The sequence below is a fragment of the Anarrhichthys ocellatus genome, unplaced genomic scaffold (genome assembly GCF_004355925.1).
Source record: "Anarrhichthys ocellatus isolate YVR2014 unplaced genomic scaffold, GSC_Weel_1.0 scaffold68, whole genome shotgun sequence".
In the NCBI taxonomy this organism is placed as follows: Eukaryota; Metazoa; Chordata; class Actinopteri; order Perciformes; family Anarhichadidae; genus Anarrhichthys; species Anarrhichthys ocellatus.
Genome location: NW_022280098.1, coordinates 2,023,819 through 2,035,067, shown reverse-complemented (window position 1 = coordinate 2,035,067; position 11,249 = coordinate 2,023,819).

Below are 11,249 nucleotides of genomic sequence, written 5' to 3'. Positions count from 1 at the left end.
AAGAATCGCTTGTGATGGTGATACACTGAGCTGAGGGATTGTTAGAAACTTCTGGTGTACTGACTTGTGTATGTGTGTGTTAGTGTGTGTGTGTGTGTGTGTGGGTTAGTGTGTGTGTGTGTGTGGTCTGGTTTTGTGGTTGTGGAGACACACTGATTAATAATAAAAGAAGTAGCTCTGAATCAGTCACCAGAACATTACCAGCGATGTATTTGTGAATAAGAGGAGAGTAAGAATGAGTTATGCGAATGATTTTAATTTGGATTACTTCAAAGATGTCGTCCCCATTAGTCTGACGCTGCTTACTGTTGTGCGTACTTTCATCTTATGCATCATCGTCTTTTCATGAGCTAAGAAAATCAGCTTTGTGGTTAGCTTTGTCATAAAGTATATTTTTCAGAGAGTACTGGGTTTTAAAATCCTTATTCAGCTTAAAAAAAGGAGAAAATGAACCAGTACCACCTAAAGTGATTAGTTTTGTATCTCTCAAAAGTCATTATCCTATTCTATAATATGTCACATTTTAACATAGGTCAGTGTCTTTGAATGTTTTTTTGAGCTGATAAACACTCTTTTGCTTTGTTTCCATGTGCTTGAGCAGCAACACATCACTTTAACTGAGGACATTGAATTTGTAAATGTAATTTACAGCCTGAGTCTCTAACACACATCTGGATGACACTGCTCAGTGAGATGAGGATGTCATGCAGATTCAAATCAAGCCTAAAATGATAAGTGAATTCTGTTCTTCGGTGGTCGTCTGTCCTTGTTTTGACGTCTGCTTGTAATAAAGTTAGAGCTGTTATGTTAGCAGAGTGAAGAATGAGCTGAGGGCAGATCAGAGGGCACAGATGTTCAGCTGGCTCAGCACTATTCTGAGTCATACACAGCTCTTAGTTTAAGCCTAAGAAGTGGCCAACCTGTCAGGGAACCCTTTCCCAGCATCCTCAGGAGGATGACTTCATCAAGACGGTCAGAATGTGTTCAGTCTTACAAATAACACAAATGTTATTATTGTAGATGCAACCTTACTGCAACCTTCTTCCTACTTACTGTGCAGTGCCACATTTCAATTTCATATTCTCGAGCAAACCGTAAATCAAATGTTTGTTTGTGTCAGATGAACTAATCCACATAGTCTGTAATGATCTCATAATGGAAATATTGTTATATTGCTTTAAAAAAAGACATGCTGTTGTTTCTGGGTGAAACTGAAACAAAGGGCATTAACATAAACCACATATATTGTATGCATTTGTATTTTATTTCATAAGAAACAGCATACTGTACATACATGTCTTTGGTTTTATTTGTTGAGACTTCAAACCTTACTTGTAACAGAAAATGGCTTATGTTTAACATTTAAATCATTTTTACTATAATTAAATATTACAGAATTCATCTTTTTAAGAAGTCACTTATTTTGGGATATTTAACATTATAATGTCCTCCTCCTATTATCCAGTCCTCACAATAAAAAAACGAAACATATTCCATTGTAGAAAAGCAATTTTCAAGAACTTTAAAGAAGCTAAAAACCTCAAATATGCAGATTGCAGTTCTGTGTATATTATTTGTTATGATTTCTGTTTGATTAGTAACTTAAACAGCCGACTAGGCAGCTAATTCAGCCTGTCGGGATCTTTGTCCAAGCCGTGATCTGATACCTCCATGATGCAAGCCTGCGGGCCTGCAGTTTCCAGCTTCCAGTTTCTACACTTGTACTTCCCTCTAGTGAAGTATACGGTGTACTGCAACTTCATTTCCTTCAAGAATACTGAGCCTCAGGCTGCAAATGTGTAAGAAAGAAGATTTGAGCTATCATCATAATACTTAATGAAAACATAAAAGGGATATCCTGACTTTGAGTCCCTGGATCAAGCTCTAAAACACTGGATCCTACTTTTCCCACAATGCAACTAACTAGAATGTTTCTACAACTCCCTATCTGCATTGTAAACACCAGTTTCTATTAAACTCCACACAGGCTCTCCAGATGTGGTGATGACATCACAAAATCATCATGGTTATTAGGACTTGGACTTATACAACTGTGTTCCCACAGAGAACAGTTACAGACTATTCCCCACAACTACTACACTTTTAAACTTGTTGTTTGCGCTGGTATTATTCAAGGTCACTACACTTTCATAACCAAAGATATGAATCTATTTCCACGGAAGGCCTGATCCTAACACTGAAAGACCACTAGGTGGAGTAAGATGTTGCTCAATATGGTGGAAAGACACTAAATGACCTGACATCCTCACCGAATGCCAGAATCACATTGAACTCTTCTCTTTTTCAGCTGTAACAGTTGTTTTTCCTCAAACAAGTACCAAGAAAATCAGCCAGTGGACATCTGCTCCATTCACCAGTTTCTATGTATTGTCTTCCTCAGTTGCTCTGCTTCCAGTGCAGCTTGTTTTAAGTAGAGCTTTTATCCAATCAGATTTCACCTCTGTGTCTCTAGGTAAGAACAGAGGCCCGAGGCCCTCTAGGTAGACTTTGCAGATTAAGTAAATAGGGATATTGTTGATTGTCATAGTCTTCAACCAATCAGATTTTTAGTATGACATGTTGGGCGTATTCTTTGATGTGCCAGAGCTGTCTAGGTGGCCTACATGTACGTCAGCATTAACGTGCAGCTCAGCATTAACGTGCGGGTCAGTGGGCTAGGTCACTGTTGTGAAGCTGAAGCTAGCTAGCAGAACTTAGTAGTAGTAAGAGTTCAAGTTGAAAGATATGTAAGAAGTTATGATATTGACATGACATTTTTAGCATTTTGCTTGGTGTAGCTTTGTTTTTTTAACACTCAATGGCTGAAAGAGGAGGAGAAACAGATTTGGGAGTTACTGGCAACGCCTTTCTGGAGAGGGACATTTCCAGAAAAGCTGGACATGGTAAGAAAGGGTTGGCCAACCCCACAGCTAGCAGCCCTGACTCAGCCAGGAAAAGGATTTGTACGAACGGTATTCCTGGATAACAGCGTCGGAGAAGCGTTGCACATTTTATGGCTAAGAATGTGTTTTATTTGCGAATGAGCGTCTTGGTGTTTGGAGCTACGCTGGATTTGCTAACCAAGGCAGCAACAAGACACCATAGCACAACAGGACACTTACAAGCAGGGGCGTTTCTAGGATTCAAAGAAAGGGGGGGCTTAGCCCCAAGGGGAGTGGCGTGTATGCGTGCAGAGTGCGTGGCAATTTTTTTTTGGGGCCCATTTGGGGCCGTGGATATCCATTGTTTCAGACAGTTCATAGATTGGTTCAATCAGAAAGAGTGTGATTTTGCTCTGTAGTTTTGCTTGCATTCAGTATATGATAACACAAGAGACAGAATTTCAGGGTCATAGTGAAATTTGACAACACAAATATGAACTTTTCTTAAATAAAGAGAAATAATTTTCCTGCTTGTAAAGGAAAGACGGATAAACTAGCTTTCATATCCGCGTCACTTCCAATTCCTAATTCTTAAAGGGACCGCACACAATGGATGGAGAATGGACCTGACAGTGTCAACTTTTGAGTTGTTGCATCATGTTTGATGTTTTTGCCAAACAAACTACATGTAAAGCAGAAAGCTGCATTACGGTCGACTGAATATTCCAACCTGTAGACCAGTCGCGGACCGCCGACCGGTACAGGGCCGTGGATCATTTGGTACCGGCCGCACAGAAAGAATAAATATTATTTCCGTTTTATTGATTATCAGAGTCTGAAAGAAGTTTTATTTTGAAAAATGACCGGATTCTCTCGCAATTTCATCCGCCTGTTCCTCTTGACAAATGTCAAGATGCTTGTCTCGGTCACGTGATACGTTACCTAAAAAATTGAACCCGCAAACGAGCGAAAATGAGTAAATAACTTTTGGAGAGCTTCTTTGCAAAGGGGAAAGGCCACTAAGGAGACAGAAGAAGAGCTACAACTTCCAAAAAAATGAAATCTTCATTTAACAGACAATATCAGGAGTGTGATTAAATATCAGGAGTAATTCTGACGCTCCAAGCCCGCTCTGCAGAATATGTGGCGACAGAAGAAGATCAGCTGCTGGAGATTGTAAATGACGGTGGCCTTAAAAGTATGTTTGAGACAACAACTCTGCTGGTGTTTTGGATTAAAATCAAGGCTGAATATCTATGAAGGTACATTTGTGTCTTTATTACGCAAACAAAAAAAAATGTTTTAAAAGCAAATTTCTCGCACTGCTATCAAAAATCAAGTTTGTAAGTGAAAATAGATAAACTGAGAATAATTTATTTGTTAGTTTTGCTTATGAAACTAGAATTTTTGGTTAAAAAAATAAAATCTTTGGTTAAAAACAAAACAATCTTTGGTTGAAAAAAAATATCTTTGGTTGAAAAAAAAAGCTTTGGTTTCAAAACGAAAAGCTTTGGTTTTGAAACCAAAAGCTTTGTGTTTTTATATCTGCAGTAGCGTTACTACTGTGTTCATTTGTCTATGGTGTTGTTTTTATGATATGGTTAATATTGTTCCCTCTGATGTGAATAATATTTGAATGGGCCGTGCTCTTTAGTGTGCGGTGGAATACGTGTTCGGTTCGTAAGCCTCGTACCGAACGGTTTAATAGGAATACGTGTAGTTACACCCCGAGAAACAAATAATAACCGTAGCTTGCACGTAATGAGATTATTAGGAGCTGGCTCAAGTGTAGTAGGACAGCTCAGAAGGCCCAGGCTCTACAGTTAGAGATTATAAGACGAGGAACACTGAAGCTCATCTGGAGGCTCGTGGTGGAACAACACCTTACTTACACAATATATGTCAGGTTTTTATGTCAAATCTTAATGTCCAAAGTACATAGTAACTTTATCTAAGTATCATATCTACCTCTGATATACAGTGGAGTTGAAATAAAACGTAGTATAAAAAGGAACTACTGAAGTACACGACAAATTCCTCAAAATTGCACTTACGTACAGTAGAGTCACACACAAGCATGCCAACATTTTCTATTTAGCACTAAACACAGTCCTGCTGAGGCGAGCCGGAATGTCATTTGGTCATAAAAAAAGTATTGTAAAAAGTTTGACCTGATGATGGCGCTAGATGGAAAGTCAAGGGATCACCAAATTTATTAAGATTCATCTTCTTTGTTCTGTCACAGCCCAGTCCCCTATATATAAGTTATGATTTTTAAATTTTTTCTCTATTTGTCTGCAGCATCTTTACTTGCTGCCCTTGTGTTTCCCGCCTGCAGGATTACTGCCCCGCCTGGATTGGCTTCACCTGCTCCTCCCTTGTGTCTGTCGTAGTCTGTGTGCTCCTCTTTGTCTGGGCTAGTTCCTCTTTACTCCTCGTGCAGTGTTACAGCCTTTCTGTTCTATGTCCCAGTTTAAGTCATAGTGTTTGGCCTGTTTTTGGACTTTTGGACTGAGGCTGCTTTTGAGTCCTTTGCCTGTTGGTTCATTACTGATAGTGACCATATATGTCTGAACCAAATTTTTTCCAAATCCATTGAATAGATGTTTAGATATTTCAGTGGATAAGTGAAAACTGTGACCTGCTGGTGTGCTAAAGCAAAAGATAAGGGAATCCCCAAAATCTTTGATATTCATCTCTGGGGACCATAAATGTTTGTAACATATTTCACATCAGTGGTCTATATATTACTATCTGGAAAGAATTGGTGGACCCAGTGATGACCATTGCCATGACTCAATCTACATCAAAAGCTATCGCTGTGGCTGGCTTATATTAGAGACTGGCCCTTACTTCGAATGAACTCTGACTGATTAGTGTATTTGGTCATATTTTAGTATGAAGCTTTCTTCTTTACCGATCTGCTCCTTGATTCATTTTACTTACAGCATTATGCTGTTAATATAAACTCACACTTCCTGTATCCATTTCATCAATCAGAAAATAATGTACTGATCTCTAATCAACTTGTATTGCTTGGTTTGCATGCTTTACATGCATTTATTTGTTTACTGCATGTTTTAAAAATGCACATTTATCTTATAATTGTATTTATTAAATCACTAATGCCTCGCAAGATTTCTTTGGCATGATAGACAGTCTACTGAGTCAATCCCTGGTGAGCAGGGTGACGATGGTGCCCAATGGCGTGGCTGAAGGGGAGTCTCCCCTTTTACAGGGAGAGCGGAGCTACAGAGGCACAGGAGGATAAAAAGAGGAGACGTCACATGTCCTATCATTTAGGTACAACACATGCGCAGTAAAATCGTCTAAAAGGCTCACAAGCTGGCGCATAATCAAGAACATGAGGAAGACTGATTCATTTCACTGAGGCGTCCGCAGGAAGGGTGACGTAGTAGCTTATACCTCATGTGTGAGAATTTCAATTCTGCAATTATTAAAAGATCTTTCATAAATAAACAACATAATAAACAAATGCTTTCTATTTGAAATTGTTCTAATCTATATCCATTCGAGTTTACCAAAAAGTCCTGTCAGGCAGAGTGCACCCAAAGAACACCCGTTCCTGTTGCTAGCGTTGTTTGCTGTAACCCTCCAATATCTCAGCTCCAGTTATACTGTGCCTGTGTCACATAGCTCAAGACTGTGTCCCAGCCTTCATTCAATAGCCTTGTGGATGCAGAGGAAGCAGTCAAAGCAGAGGAACCTAGGTATAGCGAGGAAGTATGGGAAGAAGCAGGAGAGGAAGTGGGGAAGGAAGTAGGGGAATGAGAGAAATGAGAGGAATGAGAGGAATGGAGGGACCGAGGGGGCGATTGTGGCTAAGTGGATAGCAGGGCCGTCTTTCAATCAGAGGGTTGGCGGTTCGAGCTCCGGCTCCGCTAGTCACATGTCGATGTGTCCTTGAGCAAGACACTTAACCCCAAAATTGCTCCCGTAGCTGTGCCTACGGTGTAGAAATGTGATAGACTCTGAATTGTAAGTCGCTTTGGATAAAAGCGTCTGCTAAATGACTGTACTGTAATGTAATGTAATGACCGGAGTGAGAGGGCAACAAGACAGCAGACAGGAAGACCAGAGTGTTGCAACACAACACAGAGGCAGCAGCAGACTGAGGACCACTTAAGGCCCCAGCTAATTTTACATAGCGACCAAACCGTGGAATTTCTGGGTCCATCACGTAATTCCAAGAGGCCCAGAAAGACTTTTTGCAACAGACTTACACTGAGAAAGAGAAGTCTCAGCGAATATTTTTTTGAGGTGACTCCAGTTCGCTTTATACATCCATGGGATCTCTGCCTCGCCATGTGGGTTCACTTTGGGAGTTGTGTAGCTCTGTGGCATGTGAGGCGTGAGGCTGGCGGTAGCCGAGGAGTACCTTGTTACTGCCCTAAGTTTGCTCTGTTCCACCCATCAAGACAACGACCACAGAGGTTGTCTCTGAGGTTCCACAGAGGACCAAATAGGTCCACAGAGGACTGGCCTGAGGACACAACATGTGGGAGGACAACCAGTGGTTGGAGATTAATTGGACTATTGGATTCCATCCTTTCCCCTCCTGTTTAACTGTCACACACTCATTGTTATGGAATATTTTTGAAATATTTTCATAAATAAGTATATATTTTAACTTTTCTTGTGCTGTCTTTGAGACCAATGCTGCTTTCTCTCCAATTTTAGAGAACCAGAAAACCCCTGGAGCCCTAGACTCCTAAATCCAGGTGGTGTTATAGGCTATTTTAATTTCTTATTTTGTCCTTTGGATTTTATTTAGTGGCAGCATTTAGTAAATTCACCACAGCTGGAGTTCACATGTTGCTTTGTGTTGGAGGATCCAAGGTTCTCTACCCCCATTCAATTTATTTGAACATTAAAACAATAGAATTATTCAAACTTCCAACAGTCCCTCTTATGACTCATAAACCTAGACTGGCTTCATTTGTCACTAGAAAGATAACTTTGTGCAGTTTAATAAATATAATCAGTGTGATTTTGTAAAACATGATGTTTATACACTAAAGACCTTTGTCTTTAGAGAGAACATACCTCCATCAAGGTGGTCCAACGCTCTAAACACTCTTCCAATCTGCTTCTGGTGGAATTGCATCAAAATACACAAAAGTATAAAGGAATCCTTAGATCAGATTAACATTCCTGGATCAGCACCTGGATCCAGATCTACACTAATAAAATCACTTGTTCCTTGGTCCACTAGTCTAGGATTTTAAATGGACCAGGTTTATTAAACCTTCTACATGCAAGAAATCAAATACATTTGAATCCCGTTTTAACAGCATAATTATTAGAGCGATCCTCCACTGAAGAAATTCTTAGTCGACTAGCACGTTACAATTTTGACTACTGGATTGGTTGATTTAGTCGAGAGATCTGTAAAACTGAGTTTGTCCACAAAGAATCACACAAAAGCACCTCTTTAAATATTGTGTTCACCAGAGATGTGCTCATGACTTTCTAGGAAATAAGTCATTCAGCATGAAAAAAACATGACAAAATAAATCTTTGTCAACTAATTTTCAAAGACACAACACCTTTGTGAAATAACATGATTTGTTTCTCTGACAGCACAGGATACTTACTACTCAATTTAAAAATGAAAAAAAAACCTTAAAAATAAAGCACTTTATTCATAGCCAATGAAATGGAATCACAAATTGGGTAAACTCAATGCACAAAGTAGCAAAGCCATAACTTGTATGTGAAGTGTCCAGATCAGGGTCTCCATCAGAGTGAAGGGTTCTGCTCTACTGGAGTTGTGTGGGCTGGTCATGGAGCTGCAGGTCAGTGGTCCTCCTGACGTGTCTTCCTGTGGACACTGAGACCGTCCTCATGCTGCTGGCCTCTGCGTTGTCTTCAGACCATCACGTGACTGAAGCATGACGCCTGCCAGCAACAACCTCCTCTCTTCTGATGAACTCTCATACTATGGGGAGAGTCTGGTGATTTCAGGATCATGTCATTATACAGGAGCATCAAGTCACTCAGGTAATCTGTAAAAACATGGCAGATTCACTGTGGCTTCATTCTGTCATGTTTTATCAGCACCAACCACGTACACCTGCAGTTGGAAGAAGCAGACGCATGTAACAGGGTGTTTGGTGATCACAGGTCTAATATCAAGGTGATGACAAGAGGAAAACAGCTGCACCAAACACTGGAGGACACTTTTAAAGAGAGACAACGACAAAGACAACACGATTTGAGAGGGTTTGTTATGTCATAACTTTGTAATAAATAGAATAATAAAACATTAAGGAACAGCTTAGATGCAAGCAATTATTCTCTTAAGGCAAGGCGGAGCTAACTGTCAAACATACATTGGATTGATTTTAATAGCTTACTTGCAGTGTTCACTGTGCAGCTGTATTATCTGGGACAATAGAAGTATTGTGTCGGTCAGTATGAAATGACTTGGATCAGGGTTAAAGAGAGAGGATGGTCTTTTCTCAAGACCCCCAAAGATATTAAAAAGCCACAAAAAAGTGCATTTTGCATAATATGTCACCTTTATAGTATTTTGTGGTTTATGTTACCACAAATTCAATTTATTAGCACAAAACTTTGAACAAACAAGTAAGCCTGGACCTTTCAGGGAGTTCAGCAGCTCCAGGGCAGCTGCCCGCTTTGCCCGGTGGGTAATGTAGCATTGGTTCAAATAACTAAGTACAGTTAAGTTCAGGCAAAAAACCCACTTATTTAGGTTAAGGAGAACCGTCAAGAACATTAGGTTTAAGCTACAAAATCACAACAACACTTTGGGACAAGAACTGTCTCGTGGTTGCAAGTCAAATGGCTAAATAGATAACCCACATGGCAAACACAAGAGGTTGAATGTTGCTGAATCCATATTTCTCTTTACAAAAACTGTAAATGAACTGAACTGGAAGACCAACATCAACGCTGAGTACAAGAAGGGGATGAGTCGACTCTTTTTCTTGAGGAACTTCCATCCTTCAACGTGTGCAGCAAGATGTTGGAGATGTTCTACCAGTCTGTTGTGGCCAGTGCACTGTAGTTCGCCGTAGTCTGCTGGAGGAGCAGCATTGGAGCCGGAGACACCAACAGACTCAACAAACTTGTTAAGAAGGCCGGCTCCATCATTGGCTGCAAACAAGACTATCTGGAACAGGTGGTGGAGACGAGGACTCTGAAGAAACTATTATCCATATTGGATAACCCGGACCACCCTCTCCACCACCTACTGCAGGGACAGCAGAGCACTTTCTCCAACAGACTTATCCAGCTCCGCTGTCACAAGGACCGATACAGGAGAACATTCCTGCCCTCTGCTATTAGACTCTAGAATAAATCACCTCTGGCCAAATCAAACACAAGACTATAACACTGCTAACTGTTGTTGTTTGCTGTTGGTGATCCTTACACTACTGTTTTTTACCTAGTTGGTTAACTTATACCATTCTATTTTATTGCATATACTCTGCATTTTTTATTAGGGCCTGAGCACCGAGGTAGTCGGAGCGGAGGACCTATTGTTTTTCGAATGTTTTTTCTTATTCTTATTATTATTTTTGGTGTTTCGCCGCAAAAAGGAGGTGCTTGGCATACTGGGAATTTTGTGAAATTTGTCACGCAAGCCAGAATTTGCGAAAATTGCAGTCTGATTGGGGTGTCCAACTGCGGTAGGAAATATTGGCTCGATAGCGCCCCCTATTGAGTAGCCCCAACATTGGGTTTCACCTAGCTGTATGAAATTTGGTAGGTATGTGGAATGTGATGAGACGCACAAAAAATCCTCTTGGAGTTTTTCATTAAACCAAACAGGATGTCGGCCATTTTGACTTTTATGACGTTTTTTGACCATTTCAAGGCGTCATACTTTAACAAACTCCTCCCAGATATTTGACCTGATTGACTTCAGATTTGGTCAGTATGCTCTTGAGACCTTGGCAGTGAAAAGTTACTCAAAGATCAAAAAGTTATCGAACTATGTATCCGTGGCGTGGCGTCAAAAAAACACCATTCGCCGCAAAACAGGAAGTTGTTGTAACTTGGCCGTACATTGTCAAATCTGCTCCAAATCTCTCGTATGTCATAACATCCTGACCCGGAACACATCTATATGATAATTTAGAATAATAGTAATAGTGCCACCGTGGCGATGCAGTCTTCGCCGTTAACAACGAAGGTCATTTTGAGAGGCTAAAAATGCTCGAAACATAAGCAAACTTGGCAAGCAGATTACAAGCCCGAAATGTAGTTATATAATATGATTTTATTGGTTCAGAGTGGCAAATCGGCTCAATAGCGCCCCCTACAATATTTCGACGAAGCAGCCCTCGCAGTATGTTTCACATAGATTTACAAAAT